The sequence below is a fragment of the Gymnodraco acuticeps genome, unplaced genomic scaffold, assembly GCF_902827175.1.
Source record: "Gymnodraco acuticeps unplaced genomic scaffold, fGymAcu1.1, whole genome shotgun sequence".
NCBI lineage: Eukaryota > Metazoa > Chordata > Actinopteri > Perciformes > Bathydraconidae > Gymnodraco > Gymnodraco acuticeps.
Window position 1 is genome coordinate 1,347,111 of NW_022990459.1, and position 14,621 is coordinate 1,361,731.

The 14,621-nt window shown below is 39.8% G+C and overlaps 1 protein-coding gene across 1 annotated transcript in view; it reads left to right on the forward strand.

Annotated features, from left to right (window-relative positions):
• syt1a (synaptotagmin Ia) overlaps window positions 1-14,621 on the forward strand; it is a 193,841-nt gene that overhangs the window by 86,831 nt on the left and 92,389 nt on the right. The window contains exon 3 of the mRNA XM_034225858.1: window positions 8,799-8,870. The gene's annotated coding sequence lies outside the window, so the exon portion shown is untranslated. The remainder of the gene's footprint in view (window positions 1-8,798; window positions 8,871-14,621) is intronic.

The following is a 14,621-nucleotide window of genomic DNA, read 5'->3' on the forward strand; positions in this document are numbered from 1 at the left end:
ACACCGCAGTCCTGTGAGCCGGGCCTATCTGCACATCGGCAAACTTTCGTGCTTTCTTTTTTAAGCCCCACCCAAGTAATCATCTTGGAAAGGGAACAAAATGACAGCATTTAATGTCATTTTTTCCCGCTGCTTTCTTATTATGTCCCACTTAAAGGTGAAAAAGCAGCAGGCGTCTTTCAGGGCATCTACTCTCGGTAATAGCAGTGAGGCAGCAGGAGCAAATAAAAGCTCAGTTTGGCCCTCAGAGGCACGGACGAGAAGTTGCTACACTCAGAAAAAGAAAAAAATACTTCAAAGTGAAGCTTATTGATTTAATTTGTCCACCAAAAGAATGTGGAGAAATTGCTATCTTATTCCGTTTTGTATTCAAACAATTGATTTTTCTTAAGCTGTTTACTGAACGCAGCAGAAAGCCAGAACTGAGTACATTTTCATTTCTGTTTGATTATCGTATAGATTATTGTTTTTGCATAATTTAACATAATGGCACATTTTCCTTACGTTGTGCAGCCCTGCTTTCCGTTCCATGCGCTGTGTGAATTCTGAGCTTTGTGATCTTCAAGAGACAAAACCTTTGTGACCTTTACTTCCTGAAATAACATAATTAAAACTGACATCATTCTCTTGGACCATTTACAGAAACCATTTTCACTCGTTAAGAAAAAAAACATTTTATAGTAGTTTGCATGTGAGGGATGAATAATGCATCTTTTTAATTTGAAAAATGCCAGGAAAGGAAATATAATAATTAAAAACAGAATATCACTACAAGTCGCTGGCATTACACAGGTGCATCCGGCTCTTTTGCTGTCACCATGGAGACGACCCCCCTCTGGCCTACTTTAGTTAGCCTGCCCTTCCAAGCACATAAACATGAATGCAGTTCACACAGTGCTGCACAAAAGCACACACACCTGCTCTCACATCATGATTTACATTCTGCTGCGATGAACCTGAGGAGGGTAGAATACATGATCTCTTCAGACATTTTCGTCATAACATCTACTTATCACCCGGTGGGCAAGAGGACTCGTACTACAAGGTTGTTCATACATGATGCCCATGAAGGTCATAAAAGCTTTATTTTTGTAGCATACTTCATACTACAAAGGCTTTACAATACAAGTGAAAAAACTAAAGAAATCAGCAATTCAAAAATTAAAAGAATATATTTGTTTTATAGAAATGTAAAAAATGTAAAAATAAATTGATGTGTACAGTGTCTCCCACAGAATTTGATTCTATTTGTGGGGGCACTGTCCCCACCCCCCCGGCAAGAAAAGCCAAAGGCCCCTTAACCTATTTGGGTGGTCCCCCCCTCAAATAAGATGTAGACAACGTTCTTGTTGCTCTGTGTTGCGTTGTTAATGAGTGAAACACACCGGAGTTGAGGATCTGTGGGGTTTATTCTCCCAAAAATATAATTTAAAATGTAGGCATTTAGCAGACGCCTTATTCCAAAGCGACTTACAATGACCAATTACAGGGACATTCTCCCTGGAGTAACCAAGGGCTAAGTGCCTTACTCAAGGGCAAGTGGTGTTCCAGGCAGGATTTGAACTCGCAACCTTCCGATCATCAGCCCACCTCACTATCCATTAGACCACACAAAAAATAATAATGATAATATATATATATATTTTTTATCAAATCAAGTTTTATTTATATAGCACATTTATAAACGATTTTTGGTCGAGCCAAAGTGCTGTACAGATAATAAAAATAGCCTACAGTAGAGACACTTTACAGCAAATACAACAGCACAGATTGTTCAGAATATCAGTATATGAGATCCATTTGTGGCGGACGATATTTAATTGTGGCGACCCGCCACAAATAAATCAATGTATGGGAAACACTGGTGTAACACTTAAAGAAACCATAGCATCACAGATAAAGACTATTTATTTTATTCAGATTTTTGTGCGGTTTATAGTCATTTTAGATTTTTACGGATAAACATAGGGTATGGCCTATTGTTCGCCGTGAGTCCATATGCTTCACAACCATCTCAAAATAGGGAAGTCAACTCATTTGTACAGTATACGTTAACACATATTCTGTGAAACCAGATGTATCCTGTAAGTCATAATGTGGGTAGTTATTTTTAGTAAATTCTAGTATACCTGCATTGCTTTTTAGTGACCTCCGGACAATCCATTCGCAATAATTGGTGCAAAAGTTTTTCATTTATATCCCAATTCAAGGAATAAAAAAAAGTGTTATTAAAAGCAACCAACATGCTTTCTGCTCCAGGTTGTGCAATGTGCTGCACACAAAACGACAGTATTACTTAGGTCAAAGGATGGTTTTCCATTGGTCATTCTTAGAGTTGTTTTATCTGCGCATTGCTTTAATCTCACGATGTTTCATGTGGAGTTGTTCTGTTTCCTTGAAAAGCAGCTGTATATCTTGACTGAAGTGGTAAAGGTGTTCCTTGATGTTATCCTAGATCTTTTTTCTGTAATGTTATAGCCACCTTCCCTCCTCACAAAGTGGCTGTTTAGGGTCCCCGGGCCAGTGTGAGGCTTCAGGCATGTGTATGAATAACAATCATGTTTCTTCATGCAGCTATAAGAGTATTTCCTCCAGTGGATGGATAAACCATTGTGGGAAATGACAGAGAATGAGATAGGAATCAGCCATCCTTAGTCAAGATGGAGCCCACTCTCAAATGGCGGTCTGCCAACCAAACGCACAGCCATCTCTCCTGCTCCGGCAGCTGCACAGCACACCAGACACATGTCCACATCCATCATGATCATATGTGACCTAAACTGGTCTTCTCCATGAACAATGTTTATATGGAGGCAGTAGTACACATGTAGTGACACTGTAAACATTGCCCCAGCAAGCATCAGCCTGTATATCAGCATGTACGTACTTCATGGGAATACTCACTGAGAAACGAGATGTTAGTGTAGCATTGGAGATAAACCTTTGCATACTGTATGTTGTGTTGAGGTTTGAGTGGTAACTAGCTGCCATACAACATAAATATCTTTAGGGACTCCATGGCATCTTTCAATCCTTTTCCCTACAATCTAAGCTCCTCCTGACACATTGTGATTATAGTATGTATAGAATGTTTAATGATCAGTGTTAGCGTCAAACCAATGTACACCTTTCTGCTACCATAGTTACTCACTAGAGCACACACATATGTACCCATCCATGATTGAAAGTGGTCCCTAACATCCCCCTTTTATTACTGTTTAACAAGAATGTGATATTGCTTCAACATAACCAGTTATGCTGGCAATTACATTCCTTACAAAAGGAATTTACAAATGAAATGTGTGTGTTCATAGAAGACAACGTTGGCTTGAGTGACACAGTTGGCTTGTATCCACTGAGTGGGAATGTAGTGTCATTTGAGGACCCCTACTGTACATAATAAACACAATACAATTAAATAACATACAACCAAAACCGATACTGTAAATATACGTACTGTATAATCGTCAACAGCCTCCTTAAAAATTGTAGTTATTTGAGACTCACAGAAACTCTGAATCATTTTGCTTCCAATGTCCTCAGATACCTGAGAGCTGCATCTCATCTCCGAAGTTTCTCCTCCTCACTGACAACGAGTCACCCCCAAAGTACCTTGACACAGTGAGTAAACAAGGCTGCCTCTGTTCATCAGGGTAATCTTGTTTGCTCAGAAGGCAGCAGCACACTGCCACAGGGATAAAGCCCCACGCTGGAGATATTGTGATCCCCTTGTTCATGCCTTTAAAGGAGACGGGGTAGAGTGGTCTTGCAGTCGGGCATGTGTGCACACAAATCTGCGCTATGCTAACCTGCAAGGCTTCATCACAGAAACTCTAGGAGGCACAAGTGAAACTGAACAGACAGAGACAGAAAAAGCACAAAATAACCACAGACTCCGACAGCTCTGTTGTTAAGATTTAAGATGGTCTCTAGCTTGAATACACAAGTTAATACATTGTGTGCGTATTACTCCAATTACTTACCTTTTTGTTAAAACTAACCCCTGACTGCTGTAATTTGAAACACTGCCTCCACATGTGGGGAGCTTAGCTTTCAAAGTGATCTCTGGGGTTCATAATTACTCTCCCAGTGAGCCGCCATCAGAAGCAGAAGGAGAGTATTGCAAATGTGTCACGACAGAATAATAAATCCACCAATGCCACAGCTGCTGCAGAGTATACATTCTGCCCAGGTGCATCATTTCTCCGCCAAAGTCGTGCTTCAAAACTCTTCGGTGTGAATAACCGCGGGCCGGGGTGATGGTAGATACGGGGGTAAGAGTCACATAGGAATAATGAGTTTTTCTTTCAAAAACACAAGTCTCTGTCTCAAGTCACAGCTTCACTGGGTGTCGTGTTTCTTATTCGTTCCACTGTCGGGTGTCAGTCTCTGCACCTTGTAGCATTTATAGTTCACTGTCATTCAATATTTTCAGCAAACTGAGTGTAGCATGGAATAAAACCTTATTATTGAAAACAGAATGACGCTTCTGGGTCGCAGCAAAGGGGAAAAGGCGATAAATAGATAGAAGGAATATAGCAAGAAATGGAGTCGGATTGGAACAGAGTCTTTGTGTCTGGCGTCCTATTTTGAAATATTATAATCCTCACTACCTGCTAACTTAATTATTTCACTAGGTTTCTGTTACAATTTTGAGTTAAGTGAGTTGGAGGACGTAACAAAATAGCCGTTTGATTAGGCCGCCATGATGCCTGGAGACATACTGTACAGAGGCAGTGTAGCTTAAGCTTTAAATATCTTCACAGTTTGCCCAGTGGAAGTGTCTTGCTTTGAGCAGATGGTAATCCTGGTGGAGACCTATGCACATAGAGATCTGCCTTATGTACATGTAAAGTGGAGCCTGGTTGTTGTGAAGCATGGCGGTTGCTAAGCACTTCAGTTACTGTTAACTGTTTGGAGACACATGGATGGTTTGTAAAGACACACAGGCTTTCAGCATGAGTCTCCTTATTAATGTACAAAGTATATGCTTTTAATCACTTGCAATATGTCAAATATTATTAAGAAAATACAATCTTTACCATCATCTTTCTGAAGTTATTAAGCAATACACAGTTTATTTGTATTTCTTTGTTAGGATCTAATTCCATAAACACAATTCTGTTTTGACACAAACAATTCAAAACTAAATTGAAGGAGAAGGAGGCATTAATATCTGCTCATGTAAACTGGAAAGCTATGCAACCCTTTTTAAGAACGGCATGCTTTCTGTTTCTGCTGTTTCTTGCCAAAAAAATCTGGATTTTAAAATTAAAATACTCAAAGTTGAGCATTATATCTTCCATCAAACCAAATCCTTATTTGTGCCTGGTGTAAAGCTTGCATACATTATACATAACACATTCTGGTGTTTTAAATCACACCCAGTTAAGTGTTGAAAGTTGTTTCTGTTGAATCTCCACATCACTCAAACATCTGGACCCAGCTGACATATCTGGGGCTCTGCTTTCCGCCTGGCTGCCTGTCAGAGAGGAGAAACACTCTTTTGATTGACAGGTACAACTCTTCAAGGTCAACTTGCTCTGCAGCTCGTCCTCTCAGTGTAGATTACTGTGGTAATATCTCTCCTGTCGAGTGTCTCCCCCCCCCCCCCCCTGCTTCTCAGTCTACGCTCAGATCTAAAGATTGTGTCCTTGCCTCCTCATCATGTCGTAGCATAAGCTACCGCACAGTTTGTTGAGCATGGAGATTGGGCTGTATGTCACACTGCCATATCTCCGAGGCTCATGTCATTCCTGCTGGTGATATCAGTGGTTCTGGCTGAGGAAAGGGAATGGGATGTGGTTTAATGGTTGCAACATAAAAAATTGGCCACATCCGACTCAGGTCAATATTTTTCATTGGATTTGCATAATTTCAGCTGACTTTTAATAAAGATTATTATCAAATGATCTTTTCTTAAGTCAATTTATGATCAGAATCAGAATTCCTTTTATACAAAGGGGAATTGACATTGTTACATCAAAGTAAAGATATAGACAAACAATAAACACTACAAGATAAAGTGCATGCCTATGATAATTAAAATAAAAAGAAGGCAGCCAGTAACAATAGTAATTTGAACTAGGTACATACATATTACACATAAGTGTTATTGAACAACAGTAGTATCATAGTCTTTGTTTGACAGAAAGTACCTGGGTGGAATTAAAGTAAATCTGTTTTAAGAAGTGTCAGCTTCATAGTTGATTGAGAGCCCTATGCATCCAGGGAGATGTAAAAGAGTGACCAGTGAATGAAGAAAAAGTGATGAGCAGAAGGATTGGAGGAGAAAATGTGAAAGAACACAGCAGGAAACAGGAACTGTGTTCTATGAGCCTCACAAAAGGACTTGTACAGATGGCTGCTGAAAGCCACAAAGGCAAATAGTCGGTTGCTAGCGACTACTATCACGATGACATGCTCATTGTGTACACATCATGCTATTTGTTATGCATGCATATTTAGCACCTCATTACAAATGGTGACGCATCATTGATTCGTGCACAGGATTGTTTTGTGACTTGCTGTCAGGACAGCCTGCACTCTATGTGATTTTGTATGAGAATAGCTGGAGAGTGTTGAGGGCAGCCCATCAGTGCCCAATAGGATGCCATTTATGATTAATATGAGATCAAAAAAGGCCAACATTGTAAACAAGCATAACATGTTGATCTGGTTTGTCACTATAATTCAAGGACACATTAGAAATTATTTTCATATAAAAAAGGCTGGATGGACAATGGACAGCTTTACTTTGTAAAATGCTACTAAATGCAACTCAAATACTACAGAATGAGAAATATATAATATAAATATAATTGTATATTAAACTACTTTAGAATTCATAATGGCTATCATTTGTTACTAGTAATTGGAAGTTATGAAATCAAACACAATGCATTAGAAGTTGTATTGAATGTGTCTAGTGCTATTTAAAATGGAACTGTTTTACTTTTCCACTTTCCATCCTAATTCATGTTTTCTGATGAGGCATGACAGGTGCATTGAAATATGAATGAATGCCCTGCCTGCAAATTATATTCTTTTATACTCCCCTCAGAGAGTGTGTGTGTCAGTTGGCAGTTAAATACACTTTTCACAGTGTGAGGGGCAGAATAACAGGGCAATCATCAGCAGTCATACTGCAGTCACTCAACTTCAGTGCAGAGTGGTCTTTATAGTGTCATCTCCTACTGTGCTGCCGGACTATTTTTCTAATGGCTGGGTCGTTAAAGCAGGGTTTTTTAATTGATTTAGATAAAACACGGATATTCATGGTCCCCAGAGGATCATTCAGATTCAACAAGTGACCCAAGATAGCCTTCACACTACATCGAATACATGAAAGAGCTTTGACGTTAGGTATTTATCCGTTTCAGAATTCCTCAAAACTGCTGCATCTCTGAATCTCTTTAACCAAAGCACACACATTAGGCGTTCTATGTATTTTTTGTAATATTCTTTCAACTTTGCCATTTAAAGGCCTGCCTACCACTTTAAAAACCTCTGATTTAGGACATTTATTTAAATTTCACTCCAACCCATATGTAGGCCTTAGCTCACTCTTAACCAACAAAAAGGTCAACCAATGCTGGGGGTTATTTATAGTCCCTAGATGATGAGACATATTCCTTTTGGCAACTGTCTGAACTTTTATTAGGCTCTAGTATAGTTCATAATTTACCAACAGATATGGTTGGGAAAAGTTATCTTGAATACAAACGGCCAGATTTAGATCATTTTAAATTGTGCACAAGCTAACACATCCAGTATTTCAAACGTTTTTTAAATGCATATAAAACACATATTTGTTCTCTTACATTTAAGAAGCTTTAAATCAACTAATTGATGAATTGACTCCAGCTAATCAGTTGAGTTCCCCCCGTTTTTTTTTTTAAAGGATTGTCTCGTGTTATCCGCCTTGAACAATAGGACAGTGAGTGCAGACAGCACCCAGACCCCACACCCCCACCTGGGCTGCACTGTAAATCCTCCCACATCTCCACAGCAGGCAGCCTCTGTCTGGAGCAGATCCCCAGCTGCTCTCCGTCCCAGGTTTCCATCACACGGATGCTCCCCACTGGCAGTTCTCTGAATATGGCCAATTGTCTGTGAAACCAGTCCATCGATAATGGATATCTACCACTCCACTGCGGACATGCAAGCAGTACTGAGGTGATGGAACAATAAACAGGGGGAAAAGATGTAGGCTTATTCATCTGTCTCTGGATCCAGCCCACTGTGCACTTTGATTCTTCGAAGATTTCAAATGTGAAGAAGGCCCTTTGTCTTCTGTACCTGCAGATATTTCTTTGAAACCTAGTTTCCCTGCAAACTCTTTGAAGTGCTCCCTTTCTGTTAAAGTGTTACCTCTATATGCTTGTATGTGCAAACCAACTTGGTAATGAACCTGATATTGAATCCGATTGAGAAGTGAAAAATGTTGCCATATTCAATCCCAAATATCCCAAAACGGATACAGAGTATATTCGACAATCAACCCTTATGCCTATTTTATGTTGCTTATGTTGGCTTTTTACAAAAAAAAATCTCGAGCAAACATCCTATGTGGTGATGACGATTTATTATACCAAACAAAGATTTGAAGACATTTGCGTGTTTGTATGCACCACATATACCAAAGCAAATTCCTTCTATGTGTAAACCGATTCTGATTCCGATTTCTTCAAAGAACCCTTGGAAGTATCTCAGGACCACCTGGAGCATAGCGTGATTAATGTTTTACTTTAATTGTATACCAACGACGCACTTCTCTTCATTTCCATCTCCTTTAGATCTGAGTGGCTGTCAGTGAGTGTGGAGGAAGCATCTAAAGACACACGGCAGCAGGCGTTGTTCATTCAAAGGTAAGTTTTGTTTGCTCCAATATAAACATGAAGCTAATATCCACGGTGGAAGTTCTCCTAATCAGTTTCAAGCCAATTTAAGTATCTTTGCTCCTTCTGCAACTTTTATTTTCCACACCTCAACTCCATTCCTTTTGTTGAAATAGGATTCTACTATGAAATTCTTTATATTAATAACTTCTTTATTGTTTTAAAGTGTTCTCACATTTCCTAATGTAACACACTAGTTTCCCCATGTCGACGATTTAAGTTTCTCTTAAAACTATTCAACTGTTGTCTTGCACTGACGTGATGGTAGAGAACTTTAATGGTCCATAAAATGTATTATACCCAGTGGAGAAACTTGTACGGTGCATTTCAAAATGCAGTAAATTAAAATGACAGCTTTGTGGTGGCATTTGAATATTATATTTTATATTCTAAGGATATATTCCTCAGAACGTAGGCATACCTATTTTAAACGATGTGCCACATGCTTTTCTTCACAATCCATTTGGATAAAAATGCAGCGGCACATGTGGGAAAAGTTATTTTCTCTTCGTGGAGTTACTGAAGCTTCTTAATTGCTTATTTAGCTACTTTGATTAAAGCTTACTTGACTGGAACATCCTCAGCCCAAACGCAGAGTTTACAGTAAACCCAGAAAGAGGCTGACGCTGTGAATATATGAATACAAATGAGCAAGTCTACTTTAACCCTAAAGGACAATGCTGCTGCTGCTGCTGCTTCTCTGTGGACTAATGCTCTGTCAAAGAGAGTGTTTCTACCTGTCCAATGCATTTCGGTTGAATAATATCTTATTGATTTTCACCTCATCTCAGAGGGAAATACAATCACCGTACAATACATCCACCTGTCATAGTACAAGCCGTGTTATCAGGATACAAAAAAAGATGAATCATTTGGCGTCTGGGACTCTGATGGCTACTGTTTCTCATGCTGAATACTAAGCACAGAGGAAGACTTGGGGCTTTGTTGTCTCCAAACGGCCAACATTAATATTGATATGGAAATGTGTTAAAGTCACGTGTACGTTGTGTACTTGGAACCAACTGTCCTCTTCGTCTCCTGCTGTAATGGCCAATTGGTTGTTTTAGTGAGAGATTTGTGAGTAGAACGAAGGAAATCACAAACTTTCTCAGCATTCAGCATTTCGCCTATCACAAAGTCCTACAACACAGACTTATAGAAATTACCTATATGTAGGAATACAGACCACTATAGAATAAGAAAGATTGCATTTGTCACCCTAAATGACTTAAATGTCATTTATCATGCGTGTGCTATCAAATGTAATATATTGTAGTAGTAATGCAGAGTAATTACAGAGCTGTAAATTGCTGTTCTCAGGTGTAAATCTTTGGGTGTTGACATTTAAGTATGTAAACACGAGGGCACAGTTTCTGCTCGCATTTTCCAGTGTGGCAAAGCAGAGACTGTATTCATGTTGACTCAGGCATATGGGATTTGATATCACATGGTTGTTTCATTTGTACTTTGTCCAGGTATCAAACCTTAGATGTCAAACTCACTCTCACTCCACACTTCAATGTTAAAGTCTGTATGTAGCGCTAGTGCCGGTTCAGCCAGGCTTCAGTGGCCATTTACTGAGGCGGTGTGAGTGATTCTGGCCTTGTTAAATCCTGTTTTATTTTGTGAGCGTGGAGCTCAGCCTCCTCCAGGCCTGTGAAGGTGGACGGCGGAGCCGACTGGGGACCCAGAGAGCGGTTCAATTTTTCATCCTTATTGCCTGTGACATATCCAAAGTGGGAAAGTGCTATCCACGGAGAGACAGAGGAAGGGGAAAAAGTGAGACGCTCGCAGCTCAGATGGACTGGGAGAAGTGTATTTCTTCTTCCTCCTTCTGTAGTCCCCAATTTTCTTTGCTTAAACAATGCAATTCACCAGGGCAGGCGAGGTTAAACTACGAGTCCCAGGGTTCCTCACCCTGCCTGCAAGCTTGTTAGTTTAGCCAGAGCATAAACGTGGGTTTGAAGCTTACAAACAGAGAATAAAGGGTCTGTTAGTGTCTGTCTTACTCCATGACACTGACTAAAGTCACCCTCTAACCCCGTCTTATACAATGGCTTTCTACAGGCTTCAGCTTCCATCATTTTTTTCCTGGGGATGCCCATTGACTTGTGATACTTATAAAACTATCTATGTAAGGTGTGCAATTGAAACATCTCAAGTATAATCCAATACCAAATGCCGTATTGTATTTAAAAAATAATAATACAAATCTGAATCACCTTATTCTTTACAGCACTCAAATATACAATAATATACATATTTTGAAGAACCTATTTTCAATGGATTATTTTGTTTACAAATGCACATGTATATACTATTGCCTTTTTTTAAGTAAAGTTTTAATTATAGCTTGATTTTGGTTTTTGGTGTGGTTCTACTTCTGTAATTTTATGCTGTAATTCCGATCCTGTGCGTCTGGTAAATCATGATTTTGATCAGGTCCTAAAAAAATTGTTTTTGTGTCCTGATGAAAGAAGGAATCAAGTGTCTTGAGATCTGTTTTTTTAGGAGTAGGCAGTGTAGTGATGGGAGGGCCATGAAGGGCACTCTCAAGGTGACTCTCTTTAGGGGGGTGTGACATCAGACAGCGTTTGTGACTGGGAAATGTTCCCGTACATAGATTCCCCCCACCCCACCCTTCTTTGCTTTCATTCTCACGGCTAAGATTAAGATCTCTTGTTGTAATTATTGTTCTGTGAGGCGGCCTAATTCTGCCGAGTTGATAGCATCGCAGCCGTCAGGTGCCATAGCAGATATCTGGCAGCAGCTCCTCATGTCCTCTACATGTTCCAGTGGGCTGCAGTGGAAGGTAATGGCAATGTTATGTGATACACGTCTGCTGATCGACTGGCTTCTGGAGAGCTGCCAATCCACCCTCCAGTTCGCGCAGAAAAGATGATGAAAACAACTGAAAAGAGACAACAAAAATAAAACGACAACCCCGGCGTGGCTGACATTTTAAACACCTAGTGCACAATAAAGGCATCAATCATTCCCCACAAGAAACATATGGCTGTCCGCTTTCCCCCCCCAAACACAGGTGGTAGACAGACAGAGTCAATTCTGCCTAATGAGCAAGTGGGCTGCCATGTTCTGTATTCTATGTTTGGCACAGAAATATACACGTCTAACTAGACTGACTTCATTTTTAAAAGAAAGGAGATTTAATACAATATGATATTGGTAACACTATGTTGTCAGATCAACTCTGATATTTTTCTTGAATCACAGCAGTTCCATTTGCAACTAAGGAATATACTAATGTTATTAGATATCTGTCAGTCATTGTGAATAGGTTGTTAATGTATACCCCTGTAATTATGTTGTATGATGTCCTTTTTGTTTTCTGTTGTTTTTATGTGTAACCAATGTGCTGCAGGTCTCCCTTGAAAAAGAGATCGTTGATCTCAATGGGATTTTCACCTGGTTAAATAAAGGCTACAAACAAACAAAGGACAAATAAGACAAGAAACAAGACATTTAACATAAAATTCAAAACATTTTCGAGACACTTTAATGACATTTGATCTAGGAATGAACTAGGATTACCGGTGTACAACATGAGATTAAGTCTAACTTTATTTAATTGTGGAACTTTGTATCTCCAATTTGATGTTTACAATTCATATTTTGGGCTCAAAGACAATGATAATATATTTGTATGGTATAGTTGATTAATAGAGTCTCTCGAAGGGTTGACCCATTTTTGAGCAGATGTTCATTTGGTGGAGCAGTTTTGACATTTATACTATTGCAATACTGAAGAACACTCAAAGTGACCTATCAAAGAAGTGATATGTAAAAACAAGCCAATATCTTTTCAAATGTGAGGATTGGCTACTTTTATTTGTCTTATGCCAGAGAATAAACTACCCCACGGTCATCACTACCAATAGCAAAGCATTTATTTCCAAGAGGAACTACCAGAAGGTTTAAACCTGGGTTACTTGAGACTCTGATGTGTTTCCTTCACTTGGCAGTAGAGTAGTATCACTCATTTAGTTTCCTGCAAAGAGTTGAGTTCAGATAAGAGAGGCCTTTATTATAAAGCTTGAATGAATCAAAGGGAATTAAAAGAGGGAGAAGTAAATGAATGACCTCTAACTGTGTAGAAATGACAGTAAATGAATCACATTACTGGTTAATAATAAGGCTAGTATCACTTGCTAATAATGTAGGTCTGTGTCAGCGGGGGATGCTGTGTGTTGAGTGTGTAGGTGAGTACGATGTCACATGTCAGTGTGCATTTGTGTTTGCACGGCTGCTTGTGCAGGATGTAGGAAGGTTTGGGATGTTATCTTCCTTCTGCAGCTCATAAATGTACTCAACTGCTGCATGTTAATGGTGGGTGACTGTCACACAGCGCAAGGTTGAGCAATAAATGAATTTAAAGTAACAAACTCTAAGCTTTGCAGGATGCATTTAGTACCTCCTATATTAACCAGGGATGGTTACCTCACTGAAATGCATTAAGAGCTAGAGTTGTGATTAATTGTTTCCATTTCTCTACAATTAAAGGTAATTAATTGACTGCACGCTCCCTATTCTCCCTCCTTATTAGCTTTATGGTTATTTTAATGGATGATTTGCATTATCATGCTGGTCATTGCTTTTTGTGGTATCGTTATTTAGATGTGCAGTGGATGTGAGATTACATTTCTGCGTGTGAGTTGCTGTTGGCGTGTTTACTGTGTATGTCAGTTTGGAGGAGCGAGTGATATCCAATGGTGGATCGTGACTTCCCTCCCCGTGTGGGAGTGCTGCTACTCCCACATCTCTCTCTCTCTGTGTCACACTTTCCTCTCTCCAAATCCACTGGTCTTTAACCTCAGCTCATTTCTCACTTAACCACAAACCTACTCCGAGGCACAACTTCCATCCATAAAAGAAATGGTAAGTTAGCCGTGTGATTGATGCCTGATGGAAGTTCCACTTCAGAAAAGCTCATTTCCGTCATGCATTGAACCATAAAGCACGCAGCTTGATCTCTGTAGTGCTGTCATTATACTGCTGTGATAGGGTTAACAACATACTGTACCTTAAGCACTCACACTGGCATGGCGTTTTCCATATGTGCGATAAGAATTGCACGAGGTATGTTTTATGATAATGGTGGGTGACTTAACTGAGAAATACATACGTTGCATTATGCATGTGATACCTTCTCAGGATTTCAATTTATATGCTAAATCTGTGAGGATAACCACACAAAAGGTGAGGCTTTCTGATGACAAACACTTTGTGCAAATTCTGATATTTCTCTCTCCGACCTCTGAGCTCTGTGTGTCTGGCCAGTAACGGGGTTGCTAAGGTAATTTAATTACCAGACCCTCTACGAGCAAGGGTAATTACTGCTCACTAAATCCCCACTAATCTCCCCCATGAGTCCCCTACACACACTCGGCCCGGGGCTCTAACGGGCAGTGCTGACTTCCTGATCCCGTCCCACGAAGGGACCCTCCAAAAAACACAAACGCTGTTCCTGTCAGCACAAAGATGCTCCGTAGAGTCTGGATCTGTGTTAAGATGTGTACTCTGCATACTGTACTGTGTGTGTCTCCTTCACTACAGAGGGCTCCAGTCATCGGTCCCAATGAATTCCTCTCACGTTGCTCTCTCCACCTCATGTGTGGGATTCAAGGGGACTCTCAGGTTAAAAAGGCCACTCGTCTCTCCATCAGAATGTCGTAATTATCACGGCTGCAATGAATGAGACGT